The sequence below is a fragment of the Pogona vitticeps genome, chromosome 6, assembly GCF_051106095.1.
Source record: "Pogona vitticeps strain Pit_001003342236 chromosome 6, PviZW2.1, whole genome shotgun sequence".
Taxonomy (NCBI): Eukaryota; Metazoa; Chordata; class Lepidosauria; order Squamata; family Agamidae; genus Pogona; species Pogona vitticeps.
Window position 1 is genome coordinate 60,217,772 of NC_135788.1, and position 25,702 is coordinate 60,243,473.

At 41.7% G+C, this 25,702-nt stretch overlaps 2 long non-coding RNA genes across 2 annotated transcripts in view; one reads left to right on the forward strand and one right to left on the reverse strand.

Annotated features, from left to right (window-relative positions):
• LOC140708322 (uncharacterized) lies at positions 1-24,660 on the forward strand. Its single transcript, XR_012088423.2, has 2 exons — positions 1-3,750; positions 9,663-24,660. It is a non-coding gene; the product is annotated as an uncharacterized LOC140708322 (long non-coding RNA).
• Positions 3,845-25,702, reverse strand: part of LOC144583534 (uncharacterized) — a 252,631-nt gene continuing 230,773 nt past the window's right edge. Inside the window, exon 2 of the long non-coding RNA XR_013537357.1 lies at positions 3,845-4,266. This is a non-coding gene — a long non-coding RNA (uncharacterized LOC144583534). The remainder of the gene's footprint in view (positions 4,267-25,702) is intronic.

A 25,702-nucleotide genomic window follows, 5' to 3' on the forward strand; every position in this document is an offset into this window, starting at 1 on the left:
TTCTTCAGTTTAAGCTTGAATTTTGCTATGAGAAGCTGATGATCAGAGCTCCAGGTCTTGTTTTTGCTGACTGTATAGAGCTTCTCCATCTTTGGCTGCAGAGAATATAATCAATCTGATTTCGATATTGCCCATCTGGTGATTTCCATGTATAGAGTCGCCTCTTGTGTTGTTGGAAAAGAGTTTTTGTGATGACCAGCTTGTTCTCTTGAGAAAACTTGATTAGCCTTTGCCCTGTTCATTTTGAACTCCAGGGCCAAATCTGTTGTTCCTTTTATCTTTTGTCTCCCTGTTTTATCATTCCAGTCCCCTAGAGTGAGAAGAACATCTTTCTTTGGTGTCAGTTCTAGAAGGTGGTGTAAGTATTCATAAAACTGGTCCATTTCTGCCTCTTCAGCATCGGTGGTTGATGTATAAACTTGGATTACTGTGATGTTGAAAGGTCTGCCTTGGTTTCATATTGAAATCATTCTATCATTTTTGAGATTGTATCCCATTACAGCTTTTTCCAATCTTTTGTTGACTATGAGGGCTACTCCATTTCTTCTATGGGATTCTTGCCCCCTATAGTAGATATGATAATCATCTGAATGGAATTCGCCCATTCCTATCCAGTTTAGTTCACTGACGCCCAGGATGTCAATGTTCATTCTTGCCATCTCCTGTTTGACCACTTCCAGCTTACCCAGATTCATAGATCTTACATTCCAGGTTCCTGTGCAGTATTTTTCTTTGCAGCTTCGGACTTTCCTTTCACTTCCACACATGTCTGCAGCTGAGTGTACTTTCAGCTTTGGCCTAGCCACTTCATTAGCTCTGGAGCTACTTGTACTTTTCCTCCAGTCTTCCTCAGTAGCATGTTGGATGCCTTCTGACCTGAGGGTGCCATCTTCCAGTGTCATATCTTTTAGCCCTTTGTTTCTGTTCATGGGGTTTTCTTGGTAAAGGTGCTGGGGTGGCCTGCCTGCTCCAGGTGGATCGCATTTAGTCAGAACTCTCCACTATGACCTGTCCATCTTGGGTGTACCTGCATGGTATAGCCCATAACTTCTCTAAGTTACTCAAGCCCCTTCACCACGACAAGGCAGCAATCCATGAAGGAATTATTTATATAGTCTTATTTATACAGACGTGGAATTCACATCCTTTGTACCTGCAGTGTATTTCTGACAACACAGACATGTTTCACATTCCTACATATATTTTTATTATAACAGCACTTTGTGTGAAATGAGGCATTTTAGTCACTTTTTAAAACACTGGAATGGCCAAATTATTGAGTGTGAGGGAGATAATTAGATTCAATGCAGTTCTTCATGTTTGCAAGAGCTCATTTAACATTATAGTAGAATGCCCTCAGATGAAGAAAATGGGAAACCACTTCTGAGTAATCTATATCTAGAAAATCGCAGAAGGAGTTGCCATAAGTTGGAATCCACTTGATGGTACATAATTAATTAATCAGAGAAGAGTAGTAAAAGTATTGCTGCTCTGTTTGTTAAAGTAAAATGGTTGGATGTGGTTTCCTGTATACGTAGAATAATATTTGGTCAACAGATCACACTGGATGATTTTTCCTCTGATAAAGTGGGAAAAGAGTAGTCATGGGTTGCTTGGGTTTTTTTTTTCCTTTCAGTTATTCTAGTTTTGTGGTTGATTTATTTCACTGATTTTTCTCACAGGTTCTTTTCCCCACTCAAATTAATGTGCTTAGCACACGTCAAAGCCAACAGCATCCTTAAAAAGGTCTCTCTTCAGAGAATTATTTTAATTTGTTCTTACTGTCAAATTGAATGAATAGATTTATTTCCTCTGACTGTTGGGAAAAGAATGTGTGACAAGGTGGTTCACTTATGACCTCGCTAAGGCATGGATTCCATATGTAGGGAGTGGGAATTTTCTGTCATTCTTGAAATGGAGCCTGGTTCTAGCTGTGGCATCAGTGTTGTTCTCCCCCCCCCCTTCTTGTTTGGCTTTGCGGTTAGTAGAAAATTTACTGTTGGTTCTTTAAGATTTGAATAGCAAACCTCCCTCATATTCCAAACTTCCCTTACAACATGCAGGGTCTATTTTGGGATGTATTCACCATTCATTTAGTTTGTTAGTGAGACTCAAGAGAGTTAACTAGTGTTACATAAGTAAGCCCTGTGAAATTGTCCTAGAATGTTTCACAGCACATTAGGATTCAGTGGCAGGTTTAACTGAAAGAGAAAGAAGATCCTCTGAATGAGTGACTGGCTATGAAGGTGGTGTCAATGAGAGGGATTTGGTTTTTGGGACCCCAAGCTAAGCTTCCTGGAAGAAGGACTGCTAGCAAGAGACGGCTTGTATCTAACAAGGACTGGGAAGAATGTGTTTGCCCACAGCATGAAAAACTTCAACAGGAGGGCTTTAAACTGAATTGGAAGGTGGAGGGAGACGCAAGCACAGAGCTAAGGGTAGATGAAGCCTTACACAATAAGAGAAATGGACCAAACTTATCAAAAGGGCAACAACAGTAGCATTAACAATAATAATCACAATAATAATCATAACAACAATCATAATAATATTCATAAAAATGTACAAAGACAAATAGGCCACAAATCACACAACCTGCAGTCTCTGTATACAAATGTCAGGAGTATGGCAAACAAAGAAGAACTGGAAATTTTAATTCAAGAGGGTACGTATGACTTGATAGGAATAACTGAATTTTTTTGGGATGACTCCCATGACTGGAATACAGCAGTTGAGGAATATAAACTGATCAAAAAGAACAGAGAGAATAAAAAGGGAGGTGGAGTGGCAGTACATGTCAAAAATACCCATTCCTGCACAGAAATACAGGAGGAGGAGATTGGCAGTCCCATTGAGAGCATCTGGATCAATCTAGTTGGAGCAAAAAACAGAAGGAACTTGGTAGTTGGAGTCTACCACCGACCACTCAATCCTAACAATAAAAGGAATCCAAGAAGGATGGGAGCTTCTAAAAAAAGAGAAATTCTAAAGGCACAACTACAAACAATTCAAACAAGGAAAAAAAAGGTGGGAGGCGACCAAAATGGCCAGTGTGGCTTCACATAAAGCTCAGAAAGGACCTAAAAAAACCCTAAAAAAGGCTTGTACAGGAAGTGGAAAGAAGGCCAGGCCACCAAGGATGAGTACAGACAAGTAGTAAGGAAATGCAGAGATGGCATTAGGAGGGCAAAAGCTGAGAATGAGCTGAGGTTAGCTAGAGACACTAAAAGCAATAAGAAAGCATTCTTCAGGTATGTGAGTAGCAAAAGACAAACAAAAGGCATAGTGACACAGCTCTGCAATGGAAATGCAAAAATGATAACAGATGACAAAGAAAAGACAGAGGTGCTCAATTTGTATTTTTTTTGTTCAGTCTTTTCCCATAAGACAGACTATGAATTTGGGGGTGGGAGGATTGCAGTTGGATATTGATAAACAAATAATCAAGGACTACCTTACCATCTTGAATGAGTTCAAATCTCCAGGGCCGGATGAACTGCATCCAAGGGTATTGAAGGAATTGGTTGAAGAACTCACAGAACCACTATCCATTCTTTTCTTAAAATCATGGGAAATGGGAGAGGTGCCAGAGGATTGGAGAAGGGCCAGTGTTGTCCCTATCTTCAAAAAGGGCAAAAGAGGAACCTGGGGACTGGTTCCCAGACAAAATTCTGGAACAGATCGTAAAGCGGTCATTGTGCAAGCACCTAGAAAACAACACAGTAATAATTAGAAGCCAACACGAAGTGGGTACTGTGACAAACCCAGACCTACTGGGATCTGCCACACTTTCACTAAGCTGCCACCAACCATTCCCTATAAGAAGTCACACAGACCAGGGATGGATTTTCAACAAATAAAAGAATAAGGTTTATTTAAAACAACACACAGGGAAAATAAAATGATCAGGTGAATAAGATATAGTAACGTGGCTTAGTCTCATTCATACATGCACACAGTTTGGTTCACACAGAACACTTAACTTGAAGCACAGACCCTGAACCTATCAGTTCTGGCTAACCATACAGACACCTGAACCTATCAGGTTGGTACTGACTGACACACAGTAGTACCCTGTCTGACACACAGACTCCCACACCAGCTTCTTCTTCCCAGCTGCTGCTTCTTCTCCTGCTCTCCACACACGCTTCACATATATATACAGTACAGCCCCTCCTCCTGATGTCCCGCCTTCCACTCCCCATAGGATGGAACTTTCCCTCCAAACCCATGACAGACAGGTAACATCAGTGCTGTATGTAACACCTCCCCTCTTTATAAGTTGTTTTGTAGGGGGAAAGCTAACGTGCTTTTTCCCAAAAAACAACCTGAATAAAACACATAAAACAGTTATACATACAATATCATACTTACTTATACTTACATTCTAAGTTAACCATATCAATTAGGCATTTAAACATTTACCATATACATTACATCAATTTACCTTTATTCATACAAACCAAGTTCAAAAAACAGGTACATTTAACTTTTGGTCACCAAAATATATACATAGTCCATGTTTCTTTCGCCGTCTTCATTCTTCAGGTCTTCTTGACAAGGCGTCAGCAACACAGTTCACTGACCCTCTGACCACCTTCACTTCAAAGTCATAGTCCTGCAGATTTAAAGCCCACCTCATAAGTTTACTATTGTGGGATTTCATTGTCTTTAACCATTGCAGTGGTGAATGGTCAGTGCACAGAACAAAATGTCTTCCCCAGATGTAAGGCTTGGCCTTCTGGATCGCGTAGACTATGGCCAAACACTCCTTCTCCACGGTTGCCAAATGTCTCTCACCTTTCTGGAGTTTCCTACTCAGGTAGGACACTGGATGCTGGTCACCATTCTCATCCTCCTGGCAAAGAACTGCTCCTACCCCGCTGTTAGACGCATCGGTGTAGATGATGAACTCCCGGTCGAAGTCTGGAGCACGCAGCACTGGATAGTTGATTAGCGCCTGCTTCAACCTCTGGAACGCCTCCTCACAGTCGCTGGTCCACGGGATGCGGTCATCAGCCTTCTTCCTCGTCAGATCGGTCAGCGGAGCCGCAATCTCGCTAAACCTCGGGATGAACTTTCTGTAGTAGCCCACCAACCCAAGAAATGATTTGACTTTTTTCTTGGTGTTGGGTCTGGGCCAATCACGAACTGCTTCTATTTTGGCCTCTAGGGGTTTTATCACTCCTCCCCCTACCATGTGACCCAAGTATTTTATTTCTGGGCTACCCAGCTGATACTTGCTGGCCTTTACTGTTAGCCCTGCTGCACTTAACCTCTGCAGCACTAACTCCAGGTGTTTCAGGTGATCTTCCCAGGTCGTCAATGTAGGCCACAGTAAAGTCACTGAGCCCTGCCAAGGTCTGGTCCATCAGCCTTTGGAATGTGGCTGGTGCATTTCTGAGACCAAAGCTCAGGACTCGAAACTCATAGAGACCAAAAGGGCTGCAAAAGGCGGTCTTTTCTTGATCCCTGGGATCAATTCTTAATTGCCAATATCCCTTTACCAGGTCCAATGATGAGATGAACCGACAACCCCCTATAGTTTCAATCAGGTTGTCTAGCCTGGGCATTGGGTAGGCATCAGGAGTGGTTACGCGGTTTAATTTCCTGTAATCAACACAAAACCTAATGCTCCCATCAGGCTTGTCCACAAGGACTATCGGAGAGGACCAAGGACTAGAAGAGGGGACGATTATGTTCTCCCTAAGCATCTCGTCCAGCTCCTTCCGCAACTTGTCCCTATAGGGTCCTGTTACTCGGTATGGGGATACTGTCTGCGGGGGTGCATCCCCTGTGTGGATCCGATGCATCACTCCCTTCACTATCCCCGGCTTGTTGGAAAACACCTGTTGATATTTACTGAGCAGCATTTTTAGTTCTTGCTGCTGGTCTTGGGTGAGTGCAGGACTGATCTTTACCTCCTCTGGGTTGTATTTTACTTCCCCTCTACCCTCCCAGAAGGGTAATTCAGCTTCCTCACTCTCAGCTGCTTTTATCGCAAATAAGACCCTCTGTTCCCCTCTGTAGTAGGGTTTTAGGGCATTCACATGAACCACCCTCCTTGCTTGGTTCTCCTCCTGCTCTATAAGGTAGTTCAGGTCTGACATCTTGGAAATGACCCTATATGGTCCTGCCCATTTGAGCTGCAGTTTGTTCTCTCTGCAGGGCCTAAGCCAAAGCACTTCCTCCCCTGGGTCAAAGTGCCTCTCTCTAGCTTTGTGGTCATACCATGTTTTCTGTCTGACCTTCTGAGCTTGCAGGTTTTCTGCTGCCAGCTCTAGGTTTCTCTTTAGGTCATTCATCAAGGTGTCTATGTATGTCACAACGTCTTGTGGGTCATCCTGGGTGATCTGCTCCCAATTTTGTTTGATCAAATCAAGGGGCCCTTTCACCCTTCTCCCAAATAAAAGTTCAAACGGACTGAACCCGGTACTGGCTTGTGGCACTGACCGATAAGCAAACAAAAGGGATTGCAGCTTCTGGTCCCAATTGTTTGGATTCTCTGCCAAGTAAGCCCTAATCATGCGCATTAGAGTCCCATTGAACTTCTCCGTTAACCCATTACTTTCAGGGTGATAGGCAGTGGTTTCCTTGTGCTTAATTCCACAGATTTGCCATAACCGTTTCATGAGCTTCGATGTAAATGATGCTCCCAAATCTGTGATTATTTCTGAGGCAAATCCCATCCTGGACATATACCCCACCAAGGCATCTGCCACTGTGTTAGTTTCAATGTTAGTCAAGGGTATGGCTTCAGGGTACCTCGTGGCATGGTCCACAATGGTGAGAATGAACCTGTTCCCCCTCTTTGTGGCCTTGGGCAAAGGTCCCACAATATCCACCCCTATGCATTTGAACGGAGTGTCAATCACAGGCAAAGGGCACAACTTTGCTTTGGTCCTGTCGCGGTTATTCCCCTGCCTTTGACACACATCACATTGTTTACAGTAATCCCTGATCTGCTTCCCTATGTCAGGCCAGTAAAAATTCTGTGTGATTCTCTGCTGTGTTTTGTTCACCCCTAAGTGCGCAGCAAACATGTCAGAGTGCCCCCTTTGTAAGATCATGGGGCGATACTTTTCAGGTACCACTAGCTGACTTCGGATCCCATCTCCCCCTTTTGAGATATTCCTCAGGGTCTCTCTATACAAAATCCCCTTTTTCTCTAGAAATCTCACTGGGGTTTCAGGTGTTAGCTGGGCGTCAGTCACCTGTTCAAAACACTTTTGGAGAGTGGCGTCTGCCTTTTGCTCTTGTCCAAATCTGCTGTCTGTGGTTAAGGTTTCCACCACAGCTTCTGAACTCCCCCCACCTGCTTCCGTCTCGGGCTCATCATTACCCCCCTGAACTGTCCCCGTGGTGGCTTGTGAACGTGTAATCACTAGCACCCGTTTCACATGTTCAGCCAGGTCATTTCCCACGAGCACGGCTGCTGGCAGAGTCGATGAAATCGCTAGCCGCCAAACTCCCCTCCAGCCTTGAAAGTTCACAGGTACCTCCGCTACTGGCAGTGAGATCACCTGCCCCTCAATCCCTGCCACCTTTATGCTCTCATTTGGGATTACATACTCCCTAGGAATAATATCTGGATGGCACAGGGTCACCTGGGAACAAGTGTCCCGCAGCCCCCGATACTGATGGCCAAGTATTCCTACGTCCACCCCTGCTGTTTCAAACAACTGAGAATCTGTTCTCACCAGTAGGCAGCGCCTGACCTCTACAAGAGGACCATTTTCCTCAGCCTGATCAGCAGATGTAGCTGTTCCAGATTGAGTAGCCATGGCAACAGGCTCCCTCAGTGACAATGAGCCTTGCTCTTTCTGGACACAGAACACAGCTTTTGGCTTGGTTCCACTCGAATCCTGAGGCACAATTCCTTTTAGCTGCTTTAATTTCTCACACTCTGAGATTAGATGGCCCTTTCCCTGACAGAAGTAACATTTTCTGCTGTACTTGGAGTCTTTCTCCTCTGATTTTGGTTTTCCCTCCAAAATCTGGTTCCTGGACTGGCTCTGCCCAGAAGTTTTATCAACAGAATGGCCGCCCATTTTTGGCGGGCCCTGAACTAACCCTTTGGAGTACTTAGGGTCCCATGTTTCCCTCATGTTTTCTTCAGAATAATTCAGGTTTTGACGTTGTGCCTTAACCTGTGTGCCTTCTTTTGGTTTCTTTTCTTGCTCCTTTTGCTTAGCCTCAAACTCAGCCCTGATCTGTAAACTTTCTTCCTCAGCCCTAGCTTTTATCCTTTTACTTTTTCTTCAGTCTTATCTCTGATTTCTTTTAACTTAATGTCTTTTTGCTGATTATATTTTTCAAAATCTTGCTCACTTTGTCTGACCTGAGCCTCATACTTTTCTCTTTCCGAAATTTCTTCAACTGATAAATTGTTATTTTTCTTATTTAGGAATGTTAATTTTAATTGTGCCATTCTCATTCTGTGTTCCAGTTCCATCTCTTTCATCCTCATGGCCATTCCCCTTTTCTTGGCATCTGCCTCTGCCTGACTGATTTCAGATCTTTCTCTTAAGTCTAATTCCCTCATCCTCAGTTCATGCTGTTGGGCTAGGAGTATTTTTCTGAGCTCTGGGTTCTGTTCTCCCGTGCTGTCACCCTGCACTGAGCCAAATTCATCCTCAGAACCTTGGTCAACCTGGGGGTCTTTCACTTCACCCATTTCTGCCATTTGGCTTCGAGTCAAGGGCATAATCCCCCCCCCCAGAACAGGCTGCTTTCAAAAGTCAAGCCTCAAAATAAAGCGACCACTTTTTTTTCTTTTGCCTCAGAACCAGCTTTCTCTATAGATTGCTGCTGTCCTTCAGCACTAACTTGCAACAGTTGCGAGCTAGAGTCTACCCCCCTCTGCTAGGCCTCTCAGCAGGCAGGCTAAATCACTTCTACTTTACAGTTTTGCCTCAGCTTTTTTCCCGCCAAAAACAGGTTGCCTCAGAGCTCCCTAATCTAGCCCCCAATCTGAGGTTACACGTTCTTCTACTAGTGCACCCCCCGTGAGGCACACCTAGAAGATTACCTACGCGCTCTCAGATTGTCCCTGACTAGACCCCCCTTGCTCTGGGCACACTTGCCAAGGCTTTGCTGGACCGCTGGACAACTGGACCAGTCGTATCCCACACGCTGGACACCAATCAATGTGACAAACCCAGACCTACTGGGATCTGCCACACTTTCACTAAGCTGCCACCAACCATTCCCTATAAGAAGTCACACAGACCAGGGATGGATTTTCAACAAATAAAAGAATAAGGTTTATTTAAAACAACACACAGGGAAAATAAAATGATCAGGTGAATAAGATATAGTAACGTGGCTTAGTCTCATTCATACATGCACACAGTTTGGTTCACACAGAACACTTAACTTGAAGCACAGACCCTGAACCTATCAGTTCTGGCTAACCATACAGACACCTGAACCTATCAGGTTGGTACTGACTGACACACAGTAGTACCCTGTCTGACACACAGACTCCCACACCAGCTTCTTCTTCCCAGCTGCTGCTTCTTCTCCTGCTCTCCACACACGCTTCACATATATATACAGTACAGCCCCTCCTCCTGATGTCCCGCCTTCCACTCCCCATAGGATGGAACTTTCCCTCCAAACCCATGACAGACAGGTAACATCAGTGCTGTATGTAACAGGTACCACAAGGGGACAGTCACTCCCCAAGCCTCCCTTATCTCGCTGTTGACCTGTGGGAATGGTGCCTATCCCATCACATCTGCCTCACAGCAACACATATAGCCGATCAAGACAACAATCTGGCAGATCTTCTCAGCCGCAAAGAATCTCAAGCCCATGAGTGGGAATTGGACCAATTCATCTTCCTCTTCCTATGCACATGTTGGGGCACACCCACCATCAACCTCTTTGCCTCCAGAACAAACTGGAAGTGCAAATGTTACTGTTCCCACGCAGGAGTTGGCAAGCATTCCCACGGAGACACATTCATTGGCCATTGGCCCAAGTTACTCACTTACCTGTTTCCACCATTCCTAGTCCTCCACAAAATCATAGTCCATCTTCAACAGGACAAGCCCAATGCTATCTGGATAGGTCCATGATGGCCGCGACAACCTTGGTTCCCGGTTCTCCACTAACTGTCATCCATCATCTGTCACCTGCCCTGCCTGCCTCACCTGCTTACACAAAACAAAAATCAAATTCTCCATCCAGATCTACCTGCCCTTCATCTGGCAGCATGGAGGATTCTGTCTCCCTGATGAATGTCCTTCTTCAGCAAAGAATCCCTCAACTAGGAGGGCTTACATGTAGAAATGGAAGAAATTCTAATTCTTTACTGCAGCGTCTTCACTACCTTCAATCAATCCCTCTCTGTCCACTGTCCTTCATTTTTTGCTTCATCTGAAAATGAAAGGCCTTTCTCTTTTGTCCCTCAAAGTTCATCTTTCGGCAATCATCACTTATCAGTCGCCATCCTCTCCAGCAGCTACATTTTTCAGACATCCTATTCTGAAACACTTTCTTGAAGGACTGTCACACATGTATCCAGACGTGCGTCCACCACCAACTCAATGGTCCCTGACAATAGTCCTTCAACAACTTACAAGGGCCCTGTTTGAGCCCCTTGCATCAACTGATCTCAGATTGCTCACCTTTAAGATGGTGTTCCTTGTTGCTATTACGTCAGCACATTGTGCTAGTGAACTGGCAGCCTTGAGATCTGACTACCCTTATCTCCAATTTTATCCAGATAAGGTCAAATTGTTTGTAGATACAGTGGTGCCTCGACTTACAACCATAATCCGTTCCAGAAGATGGACGTAATTCAAAATGGTTGTAAGTCGAAGCACCATTTCCCATAGGAATGCATTGAAATGCAATTAATCCATTCTGGCTGAAGAAAAACACCAAAAAAAAAAACCCAAAACCCATCACTGCAAGACTCATTGGAAATGCGATTAATCCCCTCCGGCCAAAGGGGGCAAAAAAAAAGAAAAAAGCAATCAAGTGTGTAAGACCCATTGGAAATGCACAGAAAACAAACAGAGCAGTTTGGAAATGCACAGAGAACAAAGGCACCAGGTCAGAAATGCACAGAAAATAAACAGAGCAGATTGGAAATGCAAAGAGAACAAAGGGACCAGATCAGAAATGCAAAGAGAACAAAGGAAAAAGCAAGGGAAGTATCCAAGACCATCGGAAATGAGGAAAACCCCAAAAAAGTAACCACCACCCCAAGACCCATTGGAAATGGGGGGACACCAAAAAACAAAACCCCACAATATCCATTGGAAATGGGGGGAAAACTCCAAAAGCAATCAACCCCCCCAAGACCCATCGGAAATGGGGGGAAACCTCCAAAACCAAACAAACCCCCAAGACCCATTGAAAATGGGGAGAAGCCCCCCAAAAAACAACCGAATGCCCCAAGACCCATTGGAAATGGGGGAAGAACACAAAAAACAAACCCCAAGACCCATCACAGCACAGAAACATAACCCCCCCAATCCAAAACAATGTTGCAAAAACACCCAGAACAGTTTTTAAAAAGCAGAAAACAGCACCTTACCTTTCCAGGCAGTCCCAAGCCTCTCTGCAAACACACACACAGTCACTCAGAAGCAGAAGCCAGGCAGTCCCAAGCCTCCTCTGATCGCACACTCTCTAACTGCTGGGGCGAAAGAGCTACAAAGAAGCAGCCTCGTTGCCAACTACAGTTCGCAATTTGAATTTCCCGCCTTTTCCCTTTCCTTTTTCTGTTAGTAAGTGGAAGCTCCGGTCGCAAGTAGAAGCAAAATTTTGCAGCCGGAGCTGGCCGTAACTCGAAATGGTCATAAGTAGGGACGTTCGTAAGTTGGGGCACCACTGCATTTCTTTTTTGCTCAGAATTGTCTCCCAGTTTCATCTGTCCCAACCATTGGTTCTTCCGTCCTTTTTCCCATTGTGGGGGGGGTTCACCTATATTTTTATGGAATTCTGAATCAGGAAGGACGAAAGATAAAAATAAAGAATTTTTATTAACATATCTTGCATCAACTCTTTCTTCAACATCAACAGGTTTTTGTAACGTCAAATGGGGTGGGGAATCATCCCAAAACCATGCTAACGATTTTTCAACAGGTAATTCTTTTAATAGTAGGTTTTCACATTTTTCTCTTTCTCGGTTGGCATCCTCAGAAACCCGTTGCGGATCACACAGAGGGTCCCGCAACAGGGATGGCGGGCCCAATCTCCCTCTTTCAACAGCTCTTTCTCTACTTCCGGATCTAATTGATGTACCATTTCTCTGGACCTTGAGCCCTGTGATATACCAGAACTGTCCATTCTTCAGGGTTAAGACCAGGTATTATAGGTTTGAACTTTCCTTTAGCTGAATCTTTACATTCTTCATCTATATAAATAATAAAATAAATAATAAATAATATATCACCCTCGGCTAGTCTTTTCTGTGGGACTGAGAACACCCTTGCTCCTTCGTCTGGTTCTTCAGTCACTTTCTCCTCTATCACGGTTACTTTTTGTGTCTCTTTTGATCTATTCTTCTGTCGTCAAAAACACGTCTACTCTCTCCCTGTCACGGTTCCACCTTCTGCCCTCACTCTCAACTGGCGTTTCTGACCGTTTCTTCTGTTTCTCCTCCTCGCGCTTTCCCCCGCCTTGTCCCTCTCCTATCTCAGCCTCGTGGATCTTTCTTTCCTCCTTCGCGCGCGCATCTGTCATTTGCTTTTCCTTCGGTCTTGCTCCTAACTCCCTTTCAGGCTTTATCTCTTGTTTTATCTTGGGTGGTTGAGGGGACGGCTCACTCTTTGATGTTCCTGCTACTTCCTCCTCACACGCCCCCTCCCTTGAGTGGGCCGTCCTCGACATCTATCTCTTCCTCGATATCCTGCCGAGAGAAATAATCTGCGTTAATGTGATTTTTCCCTTTCCTATATTGAACCGTGAAAGAAAATGGTTGTAGGCTGAGATACCATCGGGTTAATCTTGCATTAGAGTCCTTCATTTTGTTTAACCATTGTAAAGAAGCATGATCAGTCATTAAAACGAACGTTGTACCCAGTAAATAATACTTAAATGATTGGATAGCCCATTTTACAGCTAAGGCTTCCTTTTCAATCGTAGAATATTTCCTTTCTCTTTCACTTAACTTTTTACTAATATACATGACAGGATATTCTCTTCCATTTTTGGTTTGAGACAGCACCGCTCCTATTCCTCTTTCGGATGCGTCAGTCTGAACCAAGAATGGTAACTCAAAATCAGGAGCATATCTGTGAGGCAATGAGTTTAAGATCTCCTTCACTTTATTAAAAGCAAATTGTTCTTTCTCACCCCAAATTATTTTTTTGACTTTCCTCTTTTTTGTCAAATCCGTCAAAGGTGCTGTAACCTCTGAATAATTTGGAATGAATTGCCGGTAATATCCTGCTAAGCCTAAAAATTGTTGTACTTCCTTTTTATCTTTCGGAACATGCCATTTTGTTATTTTGTCAACCTTATCCGGTACAGGTTGTATTCTTCCATTTTCAATTAGAAACCCCAAATACTTATTCTTTCTCTAGCAATTTTACATTTAGAGGGATTTACCTTTAAACTGGCTTTCCTTAATTCATCCAATACTTTAGTTAAATGTACCAAATGCTCTTTAAAATCTTTACTGAAGATCAAAATGTCGTCTATATAAGCAGCTGCAAACTTTTCTACTGGTTCAAGTACTTTGTCCATTACTCTCTGGAATGTCGCAGAAGCTCCATGTAAACCAAATGGCATTTTAAAATATTGGAACAACCCTTTAGGAGTGACAAAAACTGTTTTTTCTTTGTCTTCTTCTCTTAACGGAATTTGCCAATATCCCTTTACTAGATCTAACGAACTCAGAATTCTAGCTCCGCCTATTTTTTCTAACAAATCCTCTATTTTAGGCATGGGGTAAGCATCAAACTTGGAGATTTCGTTCAACTTTCTAAAATCTATACACAATCTGACACTACCGTCTGGTTTAGGTACCATTACCGGATAGCTTTTTCATGGGCTATAAGATGATTCTATCACTCCTAACGACAACATTTCATCTACTTCCTTATTTATTTTCTCTTTAATATAATATGGCCAATTTCTTCCGCCTGATCTCGCTGTCTTTCCAGGTATAGTATTAATACAGTGTATTCCCATTTTCGTAGATCCCGGCTTATTGCAAAATACATCTCTATAATCTTCCTCAATTTCCCTTATTTTTATCTTTTCCTCAGTGTTAAGATTGTCTTCTAACTTCAATTCTTCTTCAGGCATTACACACTCTTTAACCTCTGGCCCAAAATTTTCCTCTTCTATCTCACTCAATAAACTCTCTCTCTCTCTCCATTCTTTCAATAGATTCACGTGATAAATTCCTGTTCCCTTTTTCTTATCTGGGGTGGCAATTTCATAATTAACATCATTTAACTTTCTAATTACCTCATATGGTCCGTGCCAATTGGCAAATAACTTGGATTGTTCAGAGGGAAGTAATAACAGTACTTTCTGCCCAACTTCAAATGTCCGTCTCCTAACATTTTTATCATATCTACGTTTTTGTTCAGTCTGTGCCCTTTTTAACTGTTTCTTAGCTTCTTTAGAGATATGATTTAAATGCTCCCTCATCTCTATAATTTGCTTAATTTGTAACTGAGATTTGTCTTTACCATACTCCCAACTTTCTTTCACTAAATCCAATATTCCCCTGGGGTTCCTTCCATATAATAATTCAAAGGGAGTGAAACCTGTAGACGCCTGTGGAACTTCTCTAATTGCAAACATTAAAGGCGCAATTAAAAGATGCCATTGTTTAGGTTTATCTATGACCAATTTCCTTAACATGCTTTTAAAAGTCTTATTAAATCTTTCTACTAATCCGTTACACTGAGGATGATAGACGGTAGTATGTAAGGGCTTTACATCTAATAGCTTCCACATTTCCTTTAAAGTTTGACTCATAAAATTCGATCCTTGGTCCGTTATTACCTCCTTAGGGAACCCCAATCTGGAAAAAATTTGCATTAATTCTTTAGCCAAAACTTTAGAAGTTATTGTTCTTAAAGGTATTGCCTCAGGATATCTCGTTGCATAATCAATTATGACCAAAATATACACATGTCTCCCAGCAGATTTCGTTAAGGGTCCCACAATGTCTAAACCAACTCGTTCAAATGGAGTGTCAACCAAAGGCATAGGGATTAATTCTCCCCCTGGCTCGGCCTTTGGTTGAGTTAATTGGCATTGTTTACATGTTTTACAATAATTCTCAATATCTGCCCATATATTGGGCCACCAAAACCTTTGCAAAATTCTGGAACCCATCTTTTTTATGGCTAGATGACCGGCCATAGGAACATCGTGTGCTAAATATAATAATTTTTCTTTCCATTTCCCAGGCACCACCAGTTGTTGAACCCTGTCGATAGACAATCTATACAAGAAACCATCGCATATCTCAAATCCCACTTCCCCTTTCTTTACTTCTCCTTCTTTCTTGGCTCTTTCAAAGAATTTAGTCAGCGACCAATCGTCTTGTTGCCAAAATCGTGTTACCTCCCGAGATATCTCTTCTAAATCATCCACAGTCTCGATATCAACACATTCAATTTTTCTACATTCTTTACCTCTCATCAGTTTATCAATTCCCAACCAGTCTCTTCCCAATAACATTTCTCTAACCAGTCCGGGTACTACACCAACTTCCATTTTTCTTTTTTCCCCATTAATTTCTATTATTGCGTACGTGGTTTTATACGCCTTCACATCCCCGTGAATACATCTAATTTTCATTTCTCCATTCGCGTTAACCCCATCTAAATTTTTCACAAGAGTTTTACCGCTTCCTGAATCAATCAAGGCTTTCTTCTGTTCCCCATTAACCAATACTTCTATTTCCCATTCTTTATTAAAACCCGCATTTCCCCCAGTCACCTGGCTCCATTGCTTAACCCAGGAACAATCCACTCCGGGGCAATTTTTTCTTTGATGCCCCTCGGCCCCACAACGAAAGCAAGACCCCTTAAATTCGCGTTGTTCCTTCCAGCTGGGGTAAGCTTCCATAATTCTATGCTTGCTGCCTCCGGTTTTCTCCATTTTAACTTCCTTTCCCGCTGCTCCAGCGCGTTGCGCAGTACTATTGCTTTCGGACGCCATCTTTTCTCTCGCTTTCAGCCTCTCCGGATTTGCCCAGCCACTTTCACGTGTTCCTTCGTCAGCAATACAAACGTCTTCAACCAATTGGATCGCAGCTTCCAAATCACGTGGGTGGTTCCTTTGCACCCAAGCTCTCATGTTAGTATTCATCATTGTAACAAGCTGTTCCATAACTATCTCATTTAGGATTTCTTCTTTAGTTTTCTCTTCTGGCCTTAACCACCTTAACAAGTTCGCTTTCATTTTCTGCACTAACGTACGAGAATGTAAACCATGCTTCATTCTTAAATTCCTAAATTTTTTACGATAAGCCTCCTCACTTAAATTCAAGGTTTGCAAAATAGTGGATTTAACTTTATCGTACTGCATCGCTTCTACTGGAGATAACGTGTCGATTATTTCTTGTAAATTACCAGATAGACAGGGAGTAAGAATCAGAGTCCATTGTTCTTTCGGCCAACCCGCCGCCAATGCGACTCTTTCGAAGGTATTTAAGTAAGCTTCAGGGTCATCTTCAGCTGTCATCTTTTGTAGCCTAATAGGGGCTGGACCCGCCACCCAGGAATTTTTTATAACATCTTCAGTTCCCGTCGTCTTCTTTTCAGGGTTTTTTGCCAACTGAGTTAGAATGAGGTTTTGTTGCTCAGCTAAGAACTTTATCATTTTTTCTTGTCGTGTTATTATTTGTTTAAAATTTTCTTCTCTTTCAGTCGGTATTTCTGAACCAGCCCCGGGTTGGGCGCCAATGTGGGGGGGGGTTCACCTATATTTTTATGGAATTCTGAATCGGGAAGGACGAAAGAGGCATCGGAATTAAGAAATAAAGAATTTTTATTAACATATCTTGCATCAACTCTTTCTTCAACATCAACAGGTTTTTGTAACGTCAAATGGGGTGGGGAATCATCCCAAAACCATGCTAACGATTTTTCAACAGGTAATTCTTTTAATAGTAGGTTTTCGCATTTTTCTCTTTCTCGGTTGGCATCCTCAGAAACCCGTTGCGGATCACACAGAGGGTCCCGCAACAGGGATGGCGGGCCCAATCTCCCTCTTTCAACAGCTCTTTCTCTACTTCCGGATCTAATTGATGTACCATTTTCTCTGGACCTTGAGCCCTGTGATATACCAGAACTGTCCATTCTTCAGGGTTAAGACCAGGTATTATAGGTTTGAACTTTCCTTTAGCTGAATCTTTATATTCTTCATCTATATCACCCTCGGCTAGTCTTTTCTGTGGGACTGAGAACACCCTTGCTCCTTCGTCTGGTTCTTCAGTCACTTTCTCCTCTATCACGGTTACTTTTTGTGTCTCTTTTGATCTATTCCCTTCTTCTGTCGTCAAAAACACGTCTACTCTCTCCCTGTCACGGTTCCACCTTCTGCCCTCACTCTCAACTGGCGTTTCTGACCGTTTCTTCTGTTTCTCCTCCTCGCACTTTCCCCTGCCTTGTCCCTCTCCTATCTCAGCCTCGTGGATCTTTCTTTCCTCTTTCGCGCCCGCATCTGTCATTTGCTTTTCCTTCGGTCTTGCTCCTAACTCCCTTTCAGGCTTTATCTCTTGTTCTATCTTGGGTGGTTGAGGGGACGGCTCACTCTTTGATGTTCCTGCTACTTCCTCCTCACACCCATCTCCATCTACTCCTCAGGAAAAGATCCTTCATACTTTGGATGTGAGAAGGGCTCTTGCTTTCTACTTGGCCCGCACACAACCTTTCAGACGTTCAGCTCAACCTTTTTTTCAGCTGCCAACTTCCTGCTAAAGGTCTTAAGTTACCTTGCACAGGATATCCAAATGGGTTGCTTCCACCATTCACCTGGCTTACCAGCTTGCTCAACTTCCAGCATCACAAACTATTCACCCTCTTTCTACCAGGGCAGTGGTAGAAATCTGATGCTGCTTTTGAGTGTACAGTGGTGCCATTCCAGGAAAAACGTCACTATCCGGAATCATTGCTATACGGAAATAAAAACCCCATAGGAACGTTTAATGCGTTCCTATGGGGGATAAACTCACTGCTATGCGGAAATCCTCCATAGCGCCGCCATTTTTGCTGCCTCGGTGAAAATTGTGTTAATCCGGCGGCCATTTTGGAAGTGCCGATCAGGTGTTTTAAAACATCGCAATGCGAAGATCGGTAAGCGAAACGCTTACCGATCATCGCAATGCAGTGTTTACCCTATTTAAACATTGCAATGCAATCGCTTTTGCAATTGCAAAATCTGCATCGCTATGCAGATTCATTGTTAAACAGGGCGCTCGTTAATGTGAGGCACCACTGTACTGTGTTATCCTCTACCTTATTTATTTATTTATTTATTTATTTATTTATTTATTTATTTATTTATTAGATTTTTACCCTGCCCCTCTATACCATGTCTACTCGTAACACCCTCCTCCAGGTAAGACAGCTTGTTAGTCACCCAGAGTGATTCACAGAGGCCATGAAGAAGAACGATAGGTTACCTACATGTAACTGTAGTTCTTTGAGTGGACCTGTGATTCACACATCCTGAACCTGACCTCCCCACTGTCATGCCTTGCTTGTGTTATGCAGCGGTTAACCTAACTGAAGGGAGAGTCTTGGCGCCAAGGTACATATACTGAGGGGGAGGTGTATGCACTATTTTTTTTTTTTTTTTGCTACTGCAGAAGCTCTAATATTCCAACAAATAGGTAATCGCATGCGCGGATTACCCAGAGTGTGAATCAGAGGTCCACTCGAACTACAATTACAGGTGGGTAACCTGTTGTTATCACAGCTGCCTGGTAGTTTCTGATTTGAAAGAGGAGTAGAACCCATTTCCCATGAGATCCAACTTCCTGCCATTGTCATCAACTGATGAGGAGTGTGGCTTGTGTCTGCCCTCTTTTGAGCTGCCTCAACTATGATGGGTTTATCTTTGGGGTGATAATATATAAACTTTTCTTCCTGTATTCAGTATAAGTTCTCTGTTCTTCTTGAGGTAGTTAGTATAGAAGAGGGCTTTGACCAGGGAAAAGCCTATTAAATGGCGGGGTGGGGGGAACCCACACACAAATTGCATTTAAAACTCAATAGCTTTGAGGCCTAATAACAGTTTCTGTGTGAGAAGTTAGAACTCTTCGTCATCTTCTGAATTCAAACAGACCCTTGACTTTTTTCTTTTTATCAAGAGGCCTACTGATCAGCTAGCCACTGGATCGACACAATGAGTCATGTACCAGACTCTGGCTCTAAAGTGATTTCTGGTGCCATCTCCCCTCACAGACATTCTTGGATCTGCACTGCAGATGTTCAAGAAGAGCTTAAATTAAACATTTGGTCCTTGACAAGAAAGGACTCTTCAGTACAAAAACTGATGAGCTGATAGAACTTCTTGTCAAGTCCTTTAATAGAAGATGGGCAGTTCTTGCTGCCTGCTGTTTCCTGAGAGAGGGACAGGGAAAATAATGTCCCCCTTTACTGCAGAAAGGGACAGTACATGCGGGGTTGGGAGCTGGAGATGTAGATTTGCAGCTGTAGGGGCCAGCACTCCCCTTTTTGCCTTGTGTTGCCAAACAATCTCTATTTTGTTTTTCCATGATGAAAATGTTGAGCTAAAAGCCTTCACGAATACAATCTTCATTTTTCTTCCCAATTTTAGAAGAGGAGTGAGGATCACCACATAACTTCTGCAGTCAGAGACAAGTTGACTTTCTGGAAGCTCCACATGTTACTTTCCAGCTTCAAAGTTGGAAAGGGCTGGCTACGTGTTTGCACTTGGTGCCAGTTTGTTGAAACATGTTCAGAAATAAGACCCACCATCTTAAGTGAGACTTACTCTTTAGTAGGCATGCTTAGGATGACAGTCTGAACTTTATTAAATGTTATTATAAGATAGTGTTTTATTCTCATGCTGTAGCTGCCCTTGCTTTTCTCACCAGCCTGAGCTTTTGACATTTGATTGATTATAAATCTGAATTTTTAAAAAAAGACAAATTGATGACTTTGCAAACTGGTAATCTGCATCAGTGAAGCCTTAACCACTACTTGCATCCTTGTATTATGTATTTTGTTTTTTAAATATTTATTTTAGTTACTGTATGTTTCCTTAAATGTGCAAACTGCCCTGAGTAATGTTTCACTAAGTTGAGTAGTCTAAAGGCTCAATGAATAAATAAATAACTAGATAACTAGATAGATAGATAGATAGATAGATAGATAGATAGATAGATAGATAGATAGATAGATAGATAGATAGATAGATAGATAGATACATTGTGCATGGGTGTGGGTGTTGGAAAATATAATATGAAAATTGTGTGATCAAGTAAGTGAAACTCCTTGGTATCCGATGTCTTAATTGTCAGACAAGGGATTTATAACTAAAATAACACTTTTCTTTGAAGCATGATGAACAACAAAGAAACTGACATTATTAAGTGTTGGAGTTTCTCTTCCCTTCATTGATTTTTATTATGCATATTGTTTGGCTCCCAGGCATGTGTATTTTCATTTTCCATTAGTACAGCCAATACTCTCTCTGAAGAGTTGAGTTGACATAAGTAGCACCCATTTCATTAAAAATGGCTCCCTTTACACAACACAGCTTGTGATTATTAAAAAAATAGAAGTTATTAAAAAGTAGTTGATGTTTGTTATTAGGCCTCAAAGCTATTGAGTTTTAAATGCCATTTGTGTGTTTCTTCCATTAAATAGGCTTTTTCCTTTTAAATCCTTTTACCTAGTACTGTCTTTTCTTTGTGTCTTTTGTTTGGACTTTTCTTGATTTTTAATTGTTCTTTTTAGCTGTTAAGGAATTGAAGGACTTCTGGATCCTTCTCCCCTTAATTTAATGCAAAATTGTACAGGACCAGCATAGTTCAGATGATTCTTTTTTTTATCCTTCAAATAATATATTGGGTGAGAGTGAGCCTCTAGATGTGAGCAACCAGATCCTCTTTTTATTAAAAAATGCTTATCCTATGACACAAAACTTGGCAAAAACTGGCTCTTTTCTCACAATAAGTTATGTGCTTTTAAAAGAAAATATATTTTTGGTCTTCTACAAGGGTGGCTACTTAAATGTACAAGGCTGACCACTTTTGCATCAGCAGAAAGATGAATGAGGGCATTGATCTACATAAAATAGTGCATGCAAACTTTTATATATACATGTGGAATTAGAAATGATTTTTATAATTGGGATAAAATTACGGTATATCTTACTAGATTGGGGAAACATGACAGATGATGTGTTTGTTGTTGAATCTGTTGTACTGTTCAGGTGTTCATTTTGGATTGCCAAATTCAAGGTCCTGATCCCTCCTTAAATCAGACATGGTCTGGGCAGTTCTTCAAATAGAAAACACATTCAAATGGAAGATTATTCTGTAGGAGGTCTTTGAATGGCGTTCTGTCCTATGTAAGAAAGGAGCACCCTAGTTCATAATGATTTTTAGACTTCTCTTATGTGTAGTGCTTTGGGAGGGTTTTACCCTTAAAAGTGGTCTAAAATCTTTCAATAATAATTTAAAAGGTTAAGGCAATTCTGCATTGAGTAAATGGAAGAGCCTTATTTATCAGCATGGGGTAAATGTGTATTCATGCTTTCATACCTAAATGTCACTGTGCTTGACACCTTTTCAATTTTGTTTACAAAAAGCAATAAAATTTCAAGAGAGTTGATAAGTATTTTTGGCAAACACACACACACACACACACACAGAGAGAGAGAGAGAGAGAGAGAGAGAGAGAGAGAGAGAGAGAGAGATTATCTGGAATGTTTGTGGCTACAAGAACCCAAGTCTTTCCTATGTCCATTTTTTTTGTACCTTCTGATATAGTTGGATATGTCAGTGTTGGTTTATTTATTTTAAAGTTATCTCTATTAGTTTAACAGGGCTTGTTCCCAAAGTACAACTCCCCACAGCTAACACCCCATCTATGAACTGAGGAGTGAGTATCTGAGTTAAATGGACCTTACTTCTGCACGAGAAGGATTATTAGGATTGTAATATTGTCACAGGAATAAGCCCCATTGAACTTGGTCAGATTTCTTTCTAAGTATAAAAGGTAAAGGTTCCCCTTGACATTTAGTCCAGTTGTGTCCGACTCTAGGGCACGGTGTTCATCCCCATCTCCAAGCCGTAGAGCCAGCGTTTGTCCCTGCACAGTTTCTGTGGTCACATGGCTAGCATGATTAGACACGGAATGCTGTTACCTTCTCACCGTGGTGGTACCTATTTATCTACTCGCATTTCCATTTCTGAATGTACTGGCAGGCAAAATCACATGAAGACCTGTTACCTAGAAGAACGCTCTTGAACTGACAGTACACAAGTGCTAAAAAGACTTGTACTGCAATCTAATGTGAGCCTACTCAGAAGGAAGCCCTATTGAATTTAGTGAGACTTATTTCCAGGTAGGCTTGCCACTTTCTGGAAAGTGAGGGACAGGGAAATTGGTAAGGAAAAGTCAGAAATTGGTCTGAAGTCAGGAAAATGTATGATTAAAATATATTCAAGCAGTGGAGTTTTGACTTGCTCCTGCAAGAGCATGATCTATTCTTGTGGCAACTGGAACAGAGAAGTAGCAGAATACAAGTAAAAATTAATGATGCCCTTTCCCAGCGCCACCTTTTCCTCAGCTTCACCTTTTCCTCAGCTCCACCCCCAGCAACCAGCCCAATGTGTTCGTTGAGCAGTGTCCCTGCATGATTTCCAAGGTTTGCCTGTAGCGTATGCACAGCAAGGCTAGTTTAAACATTTAGCAAGATACAGACTTTAAACATCTGTTTTCATCCCTACCTGCTAGTACTGCATTTAACTTACAAATAAAGATACACATGTTTTTGGGTCATGCTTGTGTATGGGATAGACATTTTATCTCCTGCTAAACCTAGCACAGAGTTGCGAATGGGTTTTGCTGCTGTTGGATTTCACAGTCAGCTATCACTTTCTACTCTGCACCAAGCAAAGTAGAAATACGATTGCTTGTTCCTGATGGAGTTTACAGAGTATCAGCTCTCTCACCCTCTTCCCTGACTTCTCCCATGCATAAAGGTTGCAAATGAGTGGTTGTCTGCTTCTCTAGATTGCAGAAATGATCTGCAAGCATTTAAACTCCACCTCCTTTCTTGCTGCTGATCAGCTCATTAAACTTTCTGAAACCAGACAGTGAAAGTCAGACTTTCCAAGTTTCGGAAAGTTCCTTCTTCTCCAAAAACAAATCTTCTAACATCTTGGTGTCAGGCAGGTGGTTCTGTGTATGGCTGTATCTGAAACCACATTTTGAAGATGGCTTCTAAGAGGACAGTTTTAAATATGCTGTGGCTGGATTTCAAACTTCATTCTGACTTCATTCCATGGTTATCACCACTTACTGGAAACAAATGCAAGGGTTATTGTAAAGTGTGCTACAAAACCTTTGAACTAAGTAATATGGGAATTAGAGCTGTGGAGTCTCATGCGCAAGCACCATTCCATCAGAAGAACCGGAAAATTAAATCAAGTCAACAGTCCATCGCGATATGCTTAGGCTGAAAGCCAAGTACAAGTTCAGATAGTAAAATCAGAGAGGGTGAAGAGACAGCCCCTGCGAAAACTGGAAAACATGATCAGAGTGATGAAAATGGCAAAGAATTACCCAGCACACAAACTAGTATGACTTCCTATGTAATCAAGGACTGTGTTAGGACAGCAGAGTGGCTGTGGGCTTTGCAACTGGTGATGCAGAAGATGTCATTTGACTCTAGTAACAACATCAGTGAGTTATTAAGGCAAATGTTCTCAGATAACCAGATAGCTCAACAGTTTCAGCTTGGAAAAACAAAAGCAATGCGAGGCACCACTGTATAGTATATTACATATGGCTACACATACATACAAGGCAATATACATTTGGCATAACAACATTCAGAGCAATAATAACATAGAAGCAAAATGACCACCAGACTTACTGCTGAGTGGCAAAGGTCTGTTCTGTCTCTGTTACATTTATACCCAGAACAACCAATCACATTTCACCATTTACAGCTGGTCTTGCTTAACAATCAAGCATTACATCAGTTTGTTCCACCTGTATGCTGTTAGTCATTACATTGGCTTTTACTTTACATTCCTGACTCTGCACTTCCATTACAATATTAAAATTTAACTCCTTGTTCACCAAAAACCCACAAAATCCTGTTCGCCAAAACAACAAAGTGGTATTTTGATGTCCAACAAAAGTTTCTCAGACCTGTGGACTGCTGTCAAAATGTGTCTTATCCTGTCTCATGATAATGCTTCTTTTGAAAGTGGATTTTCAGTTAATAAGTCAGTGTTAATTGAGAACTTGCATGAAGAAACTGTTGTCTGTCAACGTGAGATTTATGATGCTTTCTTGAACTGTGGAGGACTTTCATCTGCTGTAATTGATATGAATCTGTTGTAGTTAGTCAGGCATGCTCATACATGCTACACAGAGAACTTGGAGGCTAAACACCATAAGCAACAAGAAGAAATTCAGAAGAAAGAAGAAAAGAACAACCTTGAGGGACAAATTAAACATATTAAAAATGCTAGAAAAAAAGACTGAGAGAAGAGGCCAAAATGGAAGAGGAAACAATTGATGAGAAACTAAAAGAGTTATAAAATAAAAAGAGAAAACTGTAGAAGTGATAGTTTTGTATCTTAAATCTTTATTCTTTAATAACATTACTTGTATTGTAATTTCTAACTTGATTATTACTGCAATTTCAAAACGACAAGTTTTGTAATGTGGTGTCGAGAAACTATTTTAGATAGAATGTTTATCTAATTTTAGCGTACCTTTAAAACAATAACAAAAATGTTACGCCATTTGTTAGCATTCAGTTTACTTGAATTTAAGTTTGTATCTTGGTGTAATTTTTGGTGCAATTGTAAAACAGATGTTGCTGCAGTTAATGTTGAAAGAAGCTGTCGCGACTGCCACCTCCTCTTATGTCACCACAAGAGATGACAGGCCATGATCCTTCTCACACACACACACACAGTACTTCTTCGCTGCCACCAACCACACATAAACCTGACACTTCAGACTATGTATGGATTTTAAATAAAAAGGATGATTTATTGATTACAAAACTAAAAAGGAAATCACTGGGTAAATGAATCACTTGTAATACTATATTTATCAGACCTTAACCCTGCACAGTTCTTAGTTACTTAACACACAGTTACCTAACCTATATCTAACCCTGTCACTCTCCAACTCTCTAATTCCCCAACAACAACTTCCTCCTCCCTCTTTGCACACCCCCCTTATATACACAAACTCCACCCCTTTAAGACCCACCTCCTGCCCTGCCATAGGCCAGGAAACTCCAGCCTTAGCCAAGACAGGCAGGTGACGTCATAGCACACGTCACATACCTTCCCCCTTTAATAAGTTGTTTTGTGGGGGAAAGCTAAGGTGCTTTTTCCCCAAAACAACTGCAACAAACATCAATCATTACATTTATCAACACAGTTTAACACAACTACAAATATACTTACACTTCCTCCATACAGGTAAATAAAAACATGCAATGCAAAACATTTATCATAACACAATACATAACT